Below are 10,435 nucleotides of genomic sequence, written 5' to 3'. Positions count from 1 at the left end.
GAAACAAAAGCATATAGTCATGGCGTACTTAGACGACATTTTAATAGTAGGGAAAACCTTGGAGACAGCTATTTTGGCAGTAGCAGCCACCAAACGTTTGTTTGAAACTTTGGGGTTTGTCATACATCCAGATAAATCCAATTTTACACCATCCACTACCATGGACTATCTTGGATTTACGATTGATACTGTTCGCATGTTTGTAACTCTGCCGAAGGGGAAAGCATCACAATTGGCACTATCATGCCACGAACTAATGCATAAACGTCAGCCAACCATACGGCAGGTAGCTAGAGTTATTGGTAAAATGGTAGCAGCTTTTCCAGCTGTACAATTTGGGCCTTTGCACTACCAAAATTTACAAAGAGCAAAAGTGCACGCACTAAAGCAAAACTCAGGTCACTTTGACCGAGCTATGTATTTAACTGCTGAATCCATTCCAGAGTTACAATGGTGGACAAGGAACATTAGGCTCAGTTCCAGTCCCATAATAATCACCAACCCAGTATTAACCATTCAAACGGATGCCAGTGCTTTGGGCTGGGGAGCAACTAACATGCAATCCAGCACAGGGGGCAGATGGACTAATTCTGAATCATCTTGCCTACAGACACGGGGTATCAACTATTTAGAAATGTTGGGTGCGTTTTATGGTTTAAAAGCATATTCATCTAATACGCATCATGCACATGTCCGGTTGCAACTAGATAATACCACGGTGGTGGCTTATATCAACCACATGGGTGGTATAAAGTCGATATCGTGTGACAAATTGGTCAACCTAATCTGGCAATGGTGTGTCGAAAGACATACTTGGTTATCAGCAACTTACCTACCAGGTAAGCAAAATACAGTGGCAGACACCAGGTCACGCAAATTTAACGATAACATCGAATGGATGTTAAATCCCAAAGTATTTGCCGAAATTACAAAGCAATATGGCACACCAGATATCGATCTATTTGCATCCAGGCTGAATCACCAGGTACCAACGTATGTCGCTTGGGAACCAGACCCTGAGGCAGCAGCAGTTGATGCATTCACGCTGTATTGGGGGAAAATGTTCTTTTATGCTTTTCCTCCCTTCTGCCTCATCAGTCGGGTATTACGCAAGATTCAATTGGATTCCGCTTCAGGAATCTTGATAACACCCGACTGGCCTACACAGCCATGGTACCCAGTGGCCCTCGACATGGCTGTCGAAACACCGTTGGAATTCCCCAGCAGTCCGGAATTATTAATCCACCCAGTGTCAGGCATTAGTCACCCGTGCCATGACAGAGTCAATCTCCTGGCTTGCAGATTCTAAAAAGACCTCTACTGGGCCTGGGACTGTCTGAGGACGCCATCAACATGATGACCGCATCCCACCGGGAGTCCACCAGGAGACAATACCTGACCAACATAAGGAAATGGGAACGGTATTGCTCCAAAACAGGAACTACCTACACTACAGCGACACCCACCAGTGTTGTGGAGTTCCTGGTTGGATTACATCGAGAAGGACTCAGCTACAGCGCCATAAATACAGCCAGGAGTGCGTTGTCAGCTTATTTGGTTCCAGCAGCAGGACAACTGGCTTTCGGGTCCCATCCACTAGTAATCAAAATCATGAGGGGCATTTTTAACACTAACTCCCCCAGACCAAGGTACACTCAGATCTGGGATGTCAGCATTGTGCTGACGCACCTTAGGGGATGGCCACCGCCCAGGGCACTCACGCTGGAACAACTTACACTGAAATCAGTCATGCTCATGGCACTAGTGTCAGCTCAAAGGGTACAGTCCCTCCACCTTCTGAGGCTGGACAGCATGACAGAGTCATTGGACTGTTTCACATTCCATATTCAGGGACTGGTCAAACAAACTAGACCAGGTACCACGCCTCCAGTCATGGAGTTCTGGGCATATTCATCTGACCCACGGCTGTGTGCCAAGACCCATCTCGCCAATTACATAGACACAACATACAACTTAAGAGGAAGAGAAAAAGCCTTATGGATAAGCCACAAGAAGCCTCATGGTCAGGTGACGAGCCAAACCATTTCAAGGTGGCTCAAGCAGGTGCTTAAGTCCGCGGGAGTCAATACTAATATTTACAAATCTCACTCCACCAGGGCTGCATCTACGTCGGCGGCTAGTCGAATGGACGTGCCTATGGACCATATTCTGGCCAGAGCAGGATGGTCCTCGGAAAGAACTTTCCAAAGGTTTTATAATAAACCGCTGGCGCAACCTGCTACATTTGCAGACAGAATTTTAGAGTCTGCAGATAATATTTAATTTGAGCCCTGGGGAGCTCTCTGTTTTTGTTGTCATTAATAAACCTTTTTTGTTCACAAACAGGTTTCTTGATTGCGATAACATACTTCCTCCCTCTAAGGTCTTCAGACAGTGAGTGAAGCATGAGCTGGTACACGGTTCGGAATCACAGAGCTTTGAAGTCTTCACGTAGTCACTCACGTGACTCCGAAATAAAATAGTAAGATTAAATGAGAACTTACCAGTTCGAAGTTTGATCTGTATTTTATGAGGAGTTACGATGAGGGATTACGTGCCCTCCACTCCCACCCTCTTTTATACAGATCAACTGGTAATTAAGTTCTTATTCTTTCTTTACTATATTTATTTCAATCGTTGTGTTTTTTCTGTGAATCCACACCGCTGCTTTGAAGAATGTCGCGCATGCGTGCTGGACGGGGTCTTCACGTAATCCCTCATCGTAACTCCTCATAAAATACAGATCAAACTTCGAACTGGTAAGTTCTCATTTAATCTTACTAATTTATTGCATTGTATGGGAGGCGCATTCCCAATCTCGTTGTACCCCTGCACAATAACAATAAAGATATATTGTATTGTATTGTATTGTTAGATAGAGCTCTAGGGGCTGGTGGAATCAAGGGATATGGGGAGAAGGCAGGCACGGGTTACTGATTGTGGATGATCAGCCATGATCACAATGAATGGCGGTGCTGGCTCGAAGGGATAATGGCCTCCTCCTGCACCTATTTTCTATGTTTCTATCTGGCTGAGGTTATGGGTAGGACCTCCATTTTATGTTTAATGTGAAAGAAATACTTCTGACAGCATTTCCTCACGTGCTGCCCAGGGGCATCATCATTAGATACATGGATGTGGGATTCTGATCCAATTAACAAGCACGTAGGTGTGGCTGGCACGACATACAATATCACAGTGCTCTTATTCTCTTCTCTACCATGGAGCTACAATTAGCTCAGTGTCTGACAACACTCACTACTTGAGGGTAGAAACAAAGGATTGCAGATGCTGGCTTACACCAAAGATAGACACAAAGTGCTGGAGTAACTCAATAGGCATCACCTCTGGAGAAAAAGATTGGGTGATGTTTTGGTTCTGAAGAAGGGTCCTGACCTGAAATGTCACCCATCCTTTTTTCTCCAGGGATGCTGCCTGACCCGTTGAGTGACTCCAGCACTTTGTGTCCGCCTTTGCTATTCACGGCTTGGGGTTCTGTGTCCTGGGAAGGAAGGCCATGCACCAGGTTCATCACTGACAGGGCATCAGATGTGAGTGGGGTGGGGTGGGGTGGGGTGGGGTGGGGTGGGGTGGGGTGGGGTGGGAATCACTTATTCATGTGTTACCTGTCTGAGACAGACACCGTATCTCACTCCCTATCACAATGACAGAATCAGAGGCGGCATAGTGGCGCAGCAGTAGAGTTGCTGCCTTGCAGCGCCAGAGTCCCGGGTTCGATCCTGACTACGGGTGCTACCTGTGCGGAGTTTCAATATACTCTCTGTGAACGGAAGGGTTTTCTCCAGGTGCCCCGGTTTCCCCCTACTTCCCAAAGACATAGAGCTAGCCTTCCATTATTACCTTCCATCACAGTGAGGAATGTGGATTCTGCTGTGTTGGATGTTTATGTTACATTTTATTTTTTGTGGCTGTGTGTCTTATTGCTTTTTACTCAGTCTGCCTGTATGGTAACTCAAATTTCACTGTACCTTAATTGGTACATGTGACGATTGAATTGAATCTTGAATCAATCTAGTGTACGGGTGAGTGATAGAGGGAGTGAACTCAGTGGACCAAAGGGGCTGTTTCCACACTGTGTCTCCCAACTAAACTAAACCACCACCAGGCTGATTTATTTTCCTTGAACTTCCTTCCAATCCTACTGACTACGTTGCCAAGGTAAATGTATCCTCGTTTCTTGTCTTACATTCTTTGTCTTTGTTGATGTTGCAAGCTCCAAAGACGTACAGGTATGTAGGTTAATTGGCTGGGTAAATGTAAAAATTGTCCCTAGTGGGTGTAGGATAGTGTTAATGTACGGGGATCGCTGGGCGGCACGGACTTGGTGGGCCGAAAAGGCCTGTTTCCGGCTGTATATATATGATATATGATATGATATGATAAGTGGAGCTGCTGGGGTGCAAGAAAAATTTTAGACTTGATCTGACAATAAAGTATTATCGTATCGTATCGTATCGTAATTGGATCATTCTAACCCATCTCATCAAGGCCCCTCTTTCAGTGTATCCCCTTCAATTCCATCCCCTTAAATGCATTCCCCACCACCTTTGTTGGAAAGAAAACAAAATGACTGACAATTTCACCCTTAAACATCATCACCATTAAAGCCATTGTAACTCTTACCTGCATTCTCTCTCATGTTATTACATCCTTCCAGCAGTTTAGTGACCAGCCCTGTGCAGAATTCTGGCTGTGGCCCAACAGTTATACAGTTTACACAGTTACAGCAGGATCTCCCTGCTGTTACGTTCTCTGCCATTGTCAATAAAGGATCCCATATGTCTTCTATCCAACTAGCTTGAGAATTCTGTGATCATGCAGTGGCCACTGTAAAAGCCAACTGAAAGAACAATGAGGTTCTTGGGGAAATACAATAATAATTAGTCTTAATGCTTTGGCCTACATAAAGCTTGCCCTAAGCGGCACGGTGGCGCAGCGGTAGAGTTGCTGCCTTACAGTGCTTGCCGTGCCAGAGACCTGGGTTTGATACTGACTATGAGTGCTGTCTGTACGGAGTTTGTACGTTCTCCCCATGACTGCGTGGGTTTTCTCCGAGATCTTCAGTTTCCTCCCACACTCCAAAGAGATACAGGTTTGTAGGTTAATTGGCTTGGTAAATGTCAAAATTGTCCCTAGTGTGTGTACTGTACGTTAGTGTTAATATGCAGGGAATGCTGGTCAGCACGGACCCGGCGGGCCGAAGGGCCTGTTTCTGCACTATATCTCTGAACCAAACTAAACTAAAGAAGGTTCCATGGTCAAGATCCAGGGAAGCAGATCATCCCAGGTGTCTCATCGTGTGTCGTTACTAAATCAACTATGGGATGGCCATGTATCTCTTGGCCAAAATGGGCAGAGTGGGGTTTGTAGCAGCATGGAAGTGTGAGAGCCACGAATGGAGAAATTGGGGAGAAGATTTAGGTTTCCAGGACTGCTGGAAGTTACAGGAACAAGTAGAAAGGGCAACGGAGCGTGGAGAAGGCAAGGCAGCTGTATAAACAATAGGCTGAAAACCTCTGGAGAGATCAATCATCAGTTCTTAAACAGTGTCCATCAAATTGGCATTTCCTCAACTATAATACAATTATTCATCAGGCAGTATGGACAAGCTGACATTAACCACATTGAACACTCTCAGGACACTTGCTGGCAAGGCCAAGCAACACCCCAAAGGATATTAGTCTTTATGTTAATAAAAGAAGATTATTTCTCCTGGGCGTCTGTCAATCAGGCCTCAAATGTCACACTTTTGAAAATTATTTTTAAAGAATGCAAATCCAACCTTTAATTGACCGGGACAGTTGCTAAGAATAATCAGCATCTAACTGACCTGAACAAGGCTAGATGAATGCGTTTTGTGCTCTTAAAGGAACACTCAGCTGCAGAAATAAGGCCACAACATCGAGTACAGAGCCACAGCAAATAAGATTGAGCTGGAGACACAAGGAACATCAGATGCTGGAATCCTGAGTAAAACACAAAGTGCTGGAGTAACTTAGCGGGTCAGGCAACATCTCTGGAGGGAATGGACAGGCAGTGTTTCAGGTCGGGTCCATTCTTCAGGCACCATGGATAGGCGACGCTCTGGGTCAGGACCAAGGGCGTGCTTTTAGGAAGGAGATGAGGAGGAACCTCTTCAGTCAGAGGGTGGTGAATCTGTGGAATTCATTGTCATATCGCCACATCCATTGGCCACCGAGGCCTAGTCAATGGATATTTTTAAGGCAGGGATTGATAAATTTGTGATTGGTAGGAGCGTCAGGGGCTATGGGGAGAAGGCAGGAGCGTGGGGTTGAGAGGGAAAGATAGATCAGCCATGATTGAATGGTGGAGCAGACCTGATAGGCCGAATGGCCTAATTCTGCTCCTATCACTTAACAAACTAAATTCTTCTTCCAAGTTAGTCCTTTGGGATCACGTTTGATTTGCTTCCATTCTGCTTCCGGGGTTTCCAAGGTGGCTCAGTGCATGTGGGACAAGATGTGCCCAATGGGACGGGTGGATGGGTCATTTGTGAGGGTGGTCTGCACCCCCCGCCATCTATCCTGGCCTTCTGGGTGTCCCTGTCACACGGGCTCAAGGTTCTCAGCCCACCATGAAGGCTCGGTTCAGGGTGGGTCAGGGATTCACAGAGACCCCAATGAGAATGTCACATTTCCTCAGGAAATCTTCCTCTAAGAACATCCTCGAACCTGTTTCACTGTCCAACTGATTCTCTGCACTCAATAGGTGGCGCAGCGGTAGAGTTGCTGCCTTGCAGTGCCAGAGACCCAGGTTTGATCGTGACTATGGGTCCTTGTCTGTACAGAGTCCTCCCCGTGACCTGCCTGCGTTTTCTCTGGTTTCTTCCCACGCTCCAAAGACGTGCAGGTTTGTAGGTTAATTGGCTTTGGTAAAATTGTAAATTATCCCTGGTGTGCATAGGATAGCGTTAGGGTGTGGGGATCGCTGGTCGGAGCGGACTCGGTGGCCGAAGGGTGTGTTTCCGCGCTGTTATGTTGAAGTGCAAATAAAACGGACAAAAATGATTAAAATTCTCCAAAATGGCTTGTGACACGATGTGCATCTCTCTGGATGGCATCATCTCATGCTACTGACTTCAGAATGAGGTGCTGTGACCAAGGCTCTGGCTGTTCACTCAGGTGGATGTACTGGGTCGAGAGTTCTCCCTGGTCTCTGGGCCAGTCTCTCATCCACAAATTACCCACTCATTTTTAGAAAGGTGTTTTGTTGCAGCTCGTAGTATAGGAGTCAGCCAACAAATTGTCACCACCCGAAACGTCACCTGCTACTTCTCTCCAGAGATGCTGCCTGACCCGCTGAGTCACTCCAGCATTTTGCGTCTATCTTCGGTGTAAGCCAGCATCTGCAGTTCCTTCCTACCCATTTGAGTGCTTCTTGGAGTCCTGAGGCTGAGTGAGATGCTATCTGCATGCATTTCTCTTTCTTAATTGCTGATATTTGAAATGCGGGGGTGGGGTGGGGGGGGGGGGGGGGGGGGGGGGGAGGGGGGGGTGGAGAACGGCCTTCATCTTGGGCTGATATTAAAGAGGAGAAAACTGCCTGAGTTTGGCACTGGAAGCATCTTTCTAGTGTCACACTCAGTTTGACAGAACACATTGTTGTACTTATGTTTTATTCACGTGTAGATTAAGAGAGGCTTTGGGCTGGGGGGGTGAAAAGCAACAGAGACAACTGGTGAACCCCTGCCATCTGTAGGACCGTAGGCTTCTCAATTAAAAAGGGTGTTTTCGGATGCCTTGGTCCCAGGGGAGAGACCTTCATCACTCCTCCCCCCGACATTTCAAGACGAGTTCTGTTCGGCTCAGCTGCGAAATAGGGTCTTGGTCGCTTAAGGAGGTTTAGTTTAGTTTTTTAGTTTAGAGATACAGTGCGGAAACACACCCTTCGGCCACCGAGTCCGCTCCGACCAGTGATCCCCACACCCTAACGCTATCCTATGCACACCAGGGATAATTTACAATTTTACCAAAGCCAATTAACCTACAAACCTGCACGTCTTTGGAGCGTGGGAAGAAACCAGAGAAAACGCAGGCAGGTCACGGGGAGGACTCTGTACAGACAAGGACTGTATAGTCAGGATCAAACCTGGGTCTCTGGCACTGCAAGGCAGCAACTCTACCGCTGCGCCACCTATTGAGTGCAGAGAATCAGTGATTACAAAAGGAAATCGAATGGCACTTGAAACACTAGAGTAGGGATTAGTACAGATGGGGTACGTTGATCGGTGTGGGCAAGTTGGGCCGAAGGGCCTGTTTCCATGCTGTAAGATTATGACTTATGTAGATAAGTGTGAGGTTATTATGTAGATAAGTGTGAGGTTATTCACTTTGGAAGTATGTAGATAAGTGTGAGGTTATTCACTTTGGAAGTAAGAATAGAAAGGCAGATTATTATCTGAATGGTGTCAAGTTAGGAGGAGGGGGAGTTCAACGAGATCTGGGTGTCCTAGTGCATCAGTCAATGAAAGGAAGCATGCAGGTACAGCAGGCAGTGAAGAAAGCCAATGGAATGTTGGCCTTCGTAACAAGAGGAGTTGAGTATAGGAGCAAAGAGGTCCTTCTACAGTTGTACCGGGCCCTGGTGAGACCGCACCTGGAGTACTGTGTGCAGTTTTGGTCTCCAAATTTGAGGAAGGATATTCTTGCTATGGAGGGCGTGCAGCGTAGGTTCACTAGGTTAATTCTCGGAATGGCGGGACTGTCGTATGTTGAAAGGCTGGAGCGATTGGGCTTGTATACACTGGAATTTAGAAGGATGAGGGGGGATCTTATTGAAACATATAAGATAATTAGGGGATTGGACACATTAGAGGCAGATAACATGTTCCCAATGTTGGGGGAGTCCAGAACAAGGGGCCACAGTTTAAGAATAAGGGGTAGGCCATTTAGAACGGAGATGAGGAAGAACTTTTTCAGTCAGAGAGTGGTGAAGGTGTGGAATTCTCTGCCTCAGAAGGCAGTGGAGGCCAGTTCGTTGGATGCTTTCAAGAGAGAGCTGGATAGAGCTCTTAAGGATAGCGGAGTGAGGGGGTATGGGGAGAAGGCAGGAACGGGGTACTGATTGAGAGTGATCAGCCATGATCGCATTGAATGGCGGTGCTGGCTCGAAGGGCTGAATGGCCTACTCCTGCACCTATTGTCTATTGTCTATTGTCTATTGACTGAGCAAATAAACCTGCCTCAAGGAATTCGATGATAGAGTAATTAAATGGCAGTAACATAAATGAGCTTTTTTAAATTCACAAAATGCTGGATGCCCTCAGCAGGTCGGGCAGCATCTCGGGAGAGAAGGAATGGGTGACGTTTCGATTTGTTTACGTTTGTCTACGTTGTCTACGAAGGTAGATGACGTTTACAAATCGATTTGTACCAGCATCTGCAGTTATTTTCTTATACATAAATGAACTTGGTGGGCTGCAAAGTCTCTTCCTGTGCTAGAATGATCCATGACTTTTTCTCGTACTGTTTACGTTAGGAATGAAGTTGACAGTGAGAAGCTTCAGGTAGAATGAGCAGCACAAAAGCAAGACAAGAGGGCGTGAGGATCCATGTGAGGGTTTACTCACTGCACCAGTCCCCTCCACACAACTACATCATCATAAGGTCATAAGTGATAGGAATAGAATTAGTCCATTCAGCCCATCAAGTCTACTCTGCCATTCAGTCATGGCTGATCTATCTCTCCCTCCTAACCCCATTCTCCTGCCTTCTCACCATAACCTCTGACCACCTGTGCTAATCAAGAATCTATCTATCTCTGCCTTAAAAATATCCACTGACTTGGCCTCCACAGCCTTCTGTGGCAAAAAAATCCACAGATTCACCACCCTTCTATCTCATCTCTATTTCATCTCCTTCTATCTCACCTTTCTCACATGTGGCCCCAATCACTCCCAACCATTGAAGTTCACCTCCTCACCTGTCTCTGGGGGGAGAAGGCTGTCTGAATTAACACCCCACAACATGATGGTCGCATAGTCTCATAATTCTTCACCTTTGTCTCCTGCATGCCCTTTCATTCACTGAACTCACTGAGCAATGCTCACATCTGGTCCTGAAGCCTTTAATATTAATACTTAATAAACACAAAATGCTGGAGTAACAGCGGGACAGGCAGCATCTCTGGAGAGAAGGTGGGTGACGTTTTGGGTCGAGCCTTCTTCAGACTGGTAGTTACTTGTCCACATAGAATATAGAACATAGAACATAACATAATCATACTTTATTAGCCAAGTATGGTTTGCAACCTACGAGGTATTTGATTTGTCACATAGTCATACCAATAAATAGCAACAAAACATACAAAATACATTTTAACATGAACATCCACCACAGTGACTCCTCCACATTCCTCACTGTGATGGAAGGCGAAAAAACAAGTTCAATCTCTT

The sequence above is a fragment of the Rhinoraja longicauda genome, chromosome 35, assembly GCF_053455715.1.
Source record: "Rhinoraja longicauda isolate Sanriku21f chromosome 35, sRhiLon1.1, whole genome shotgun sequence".
NCBI lineage: Eukaryota > Metazoa > Chordata > Chondrichthyes > Rajiformes > Arhynchobatidae > Rhinoraja > Rhinoraja longicauda.
The sequence above is the reverse complement of the archived record's forward strand: the minus strand, read 5'-3'. Positions refer to the sequence as shown.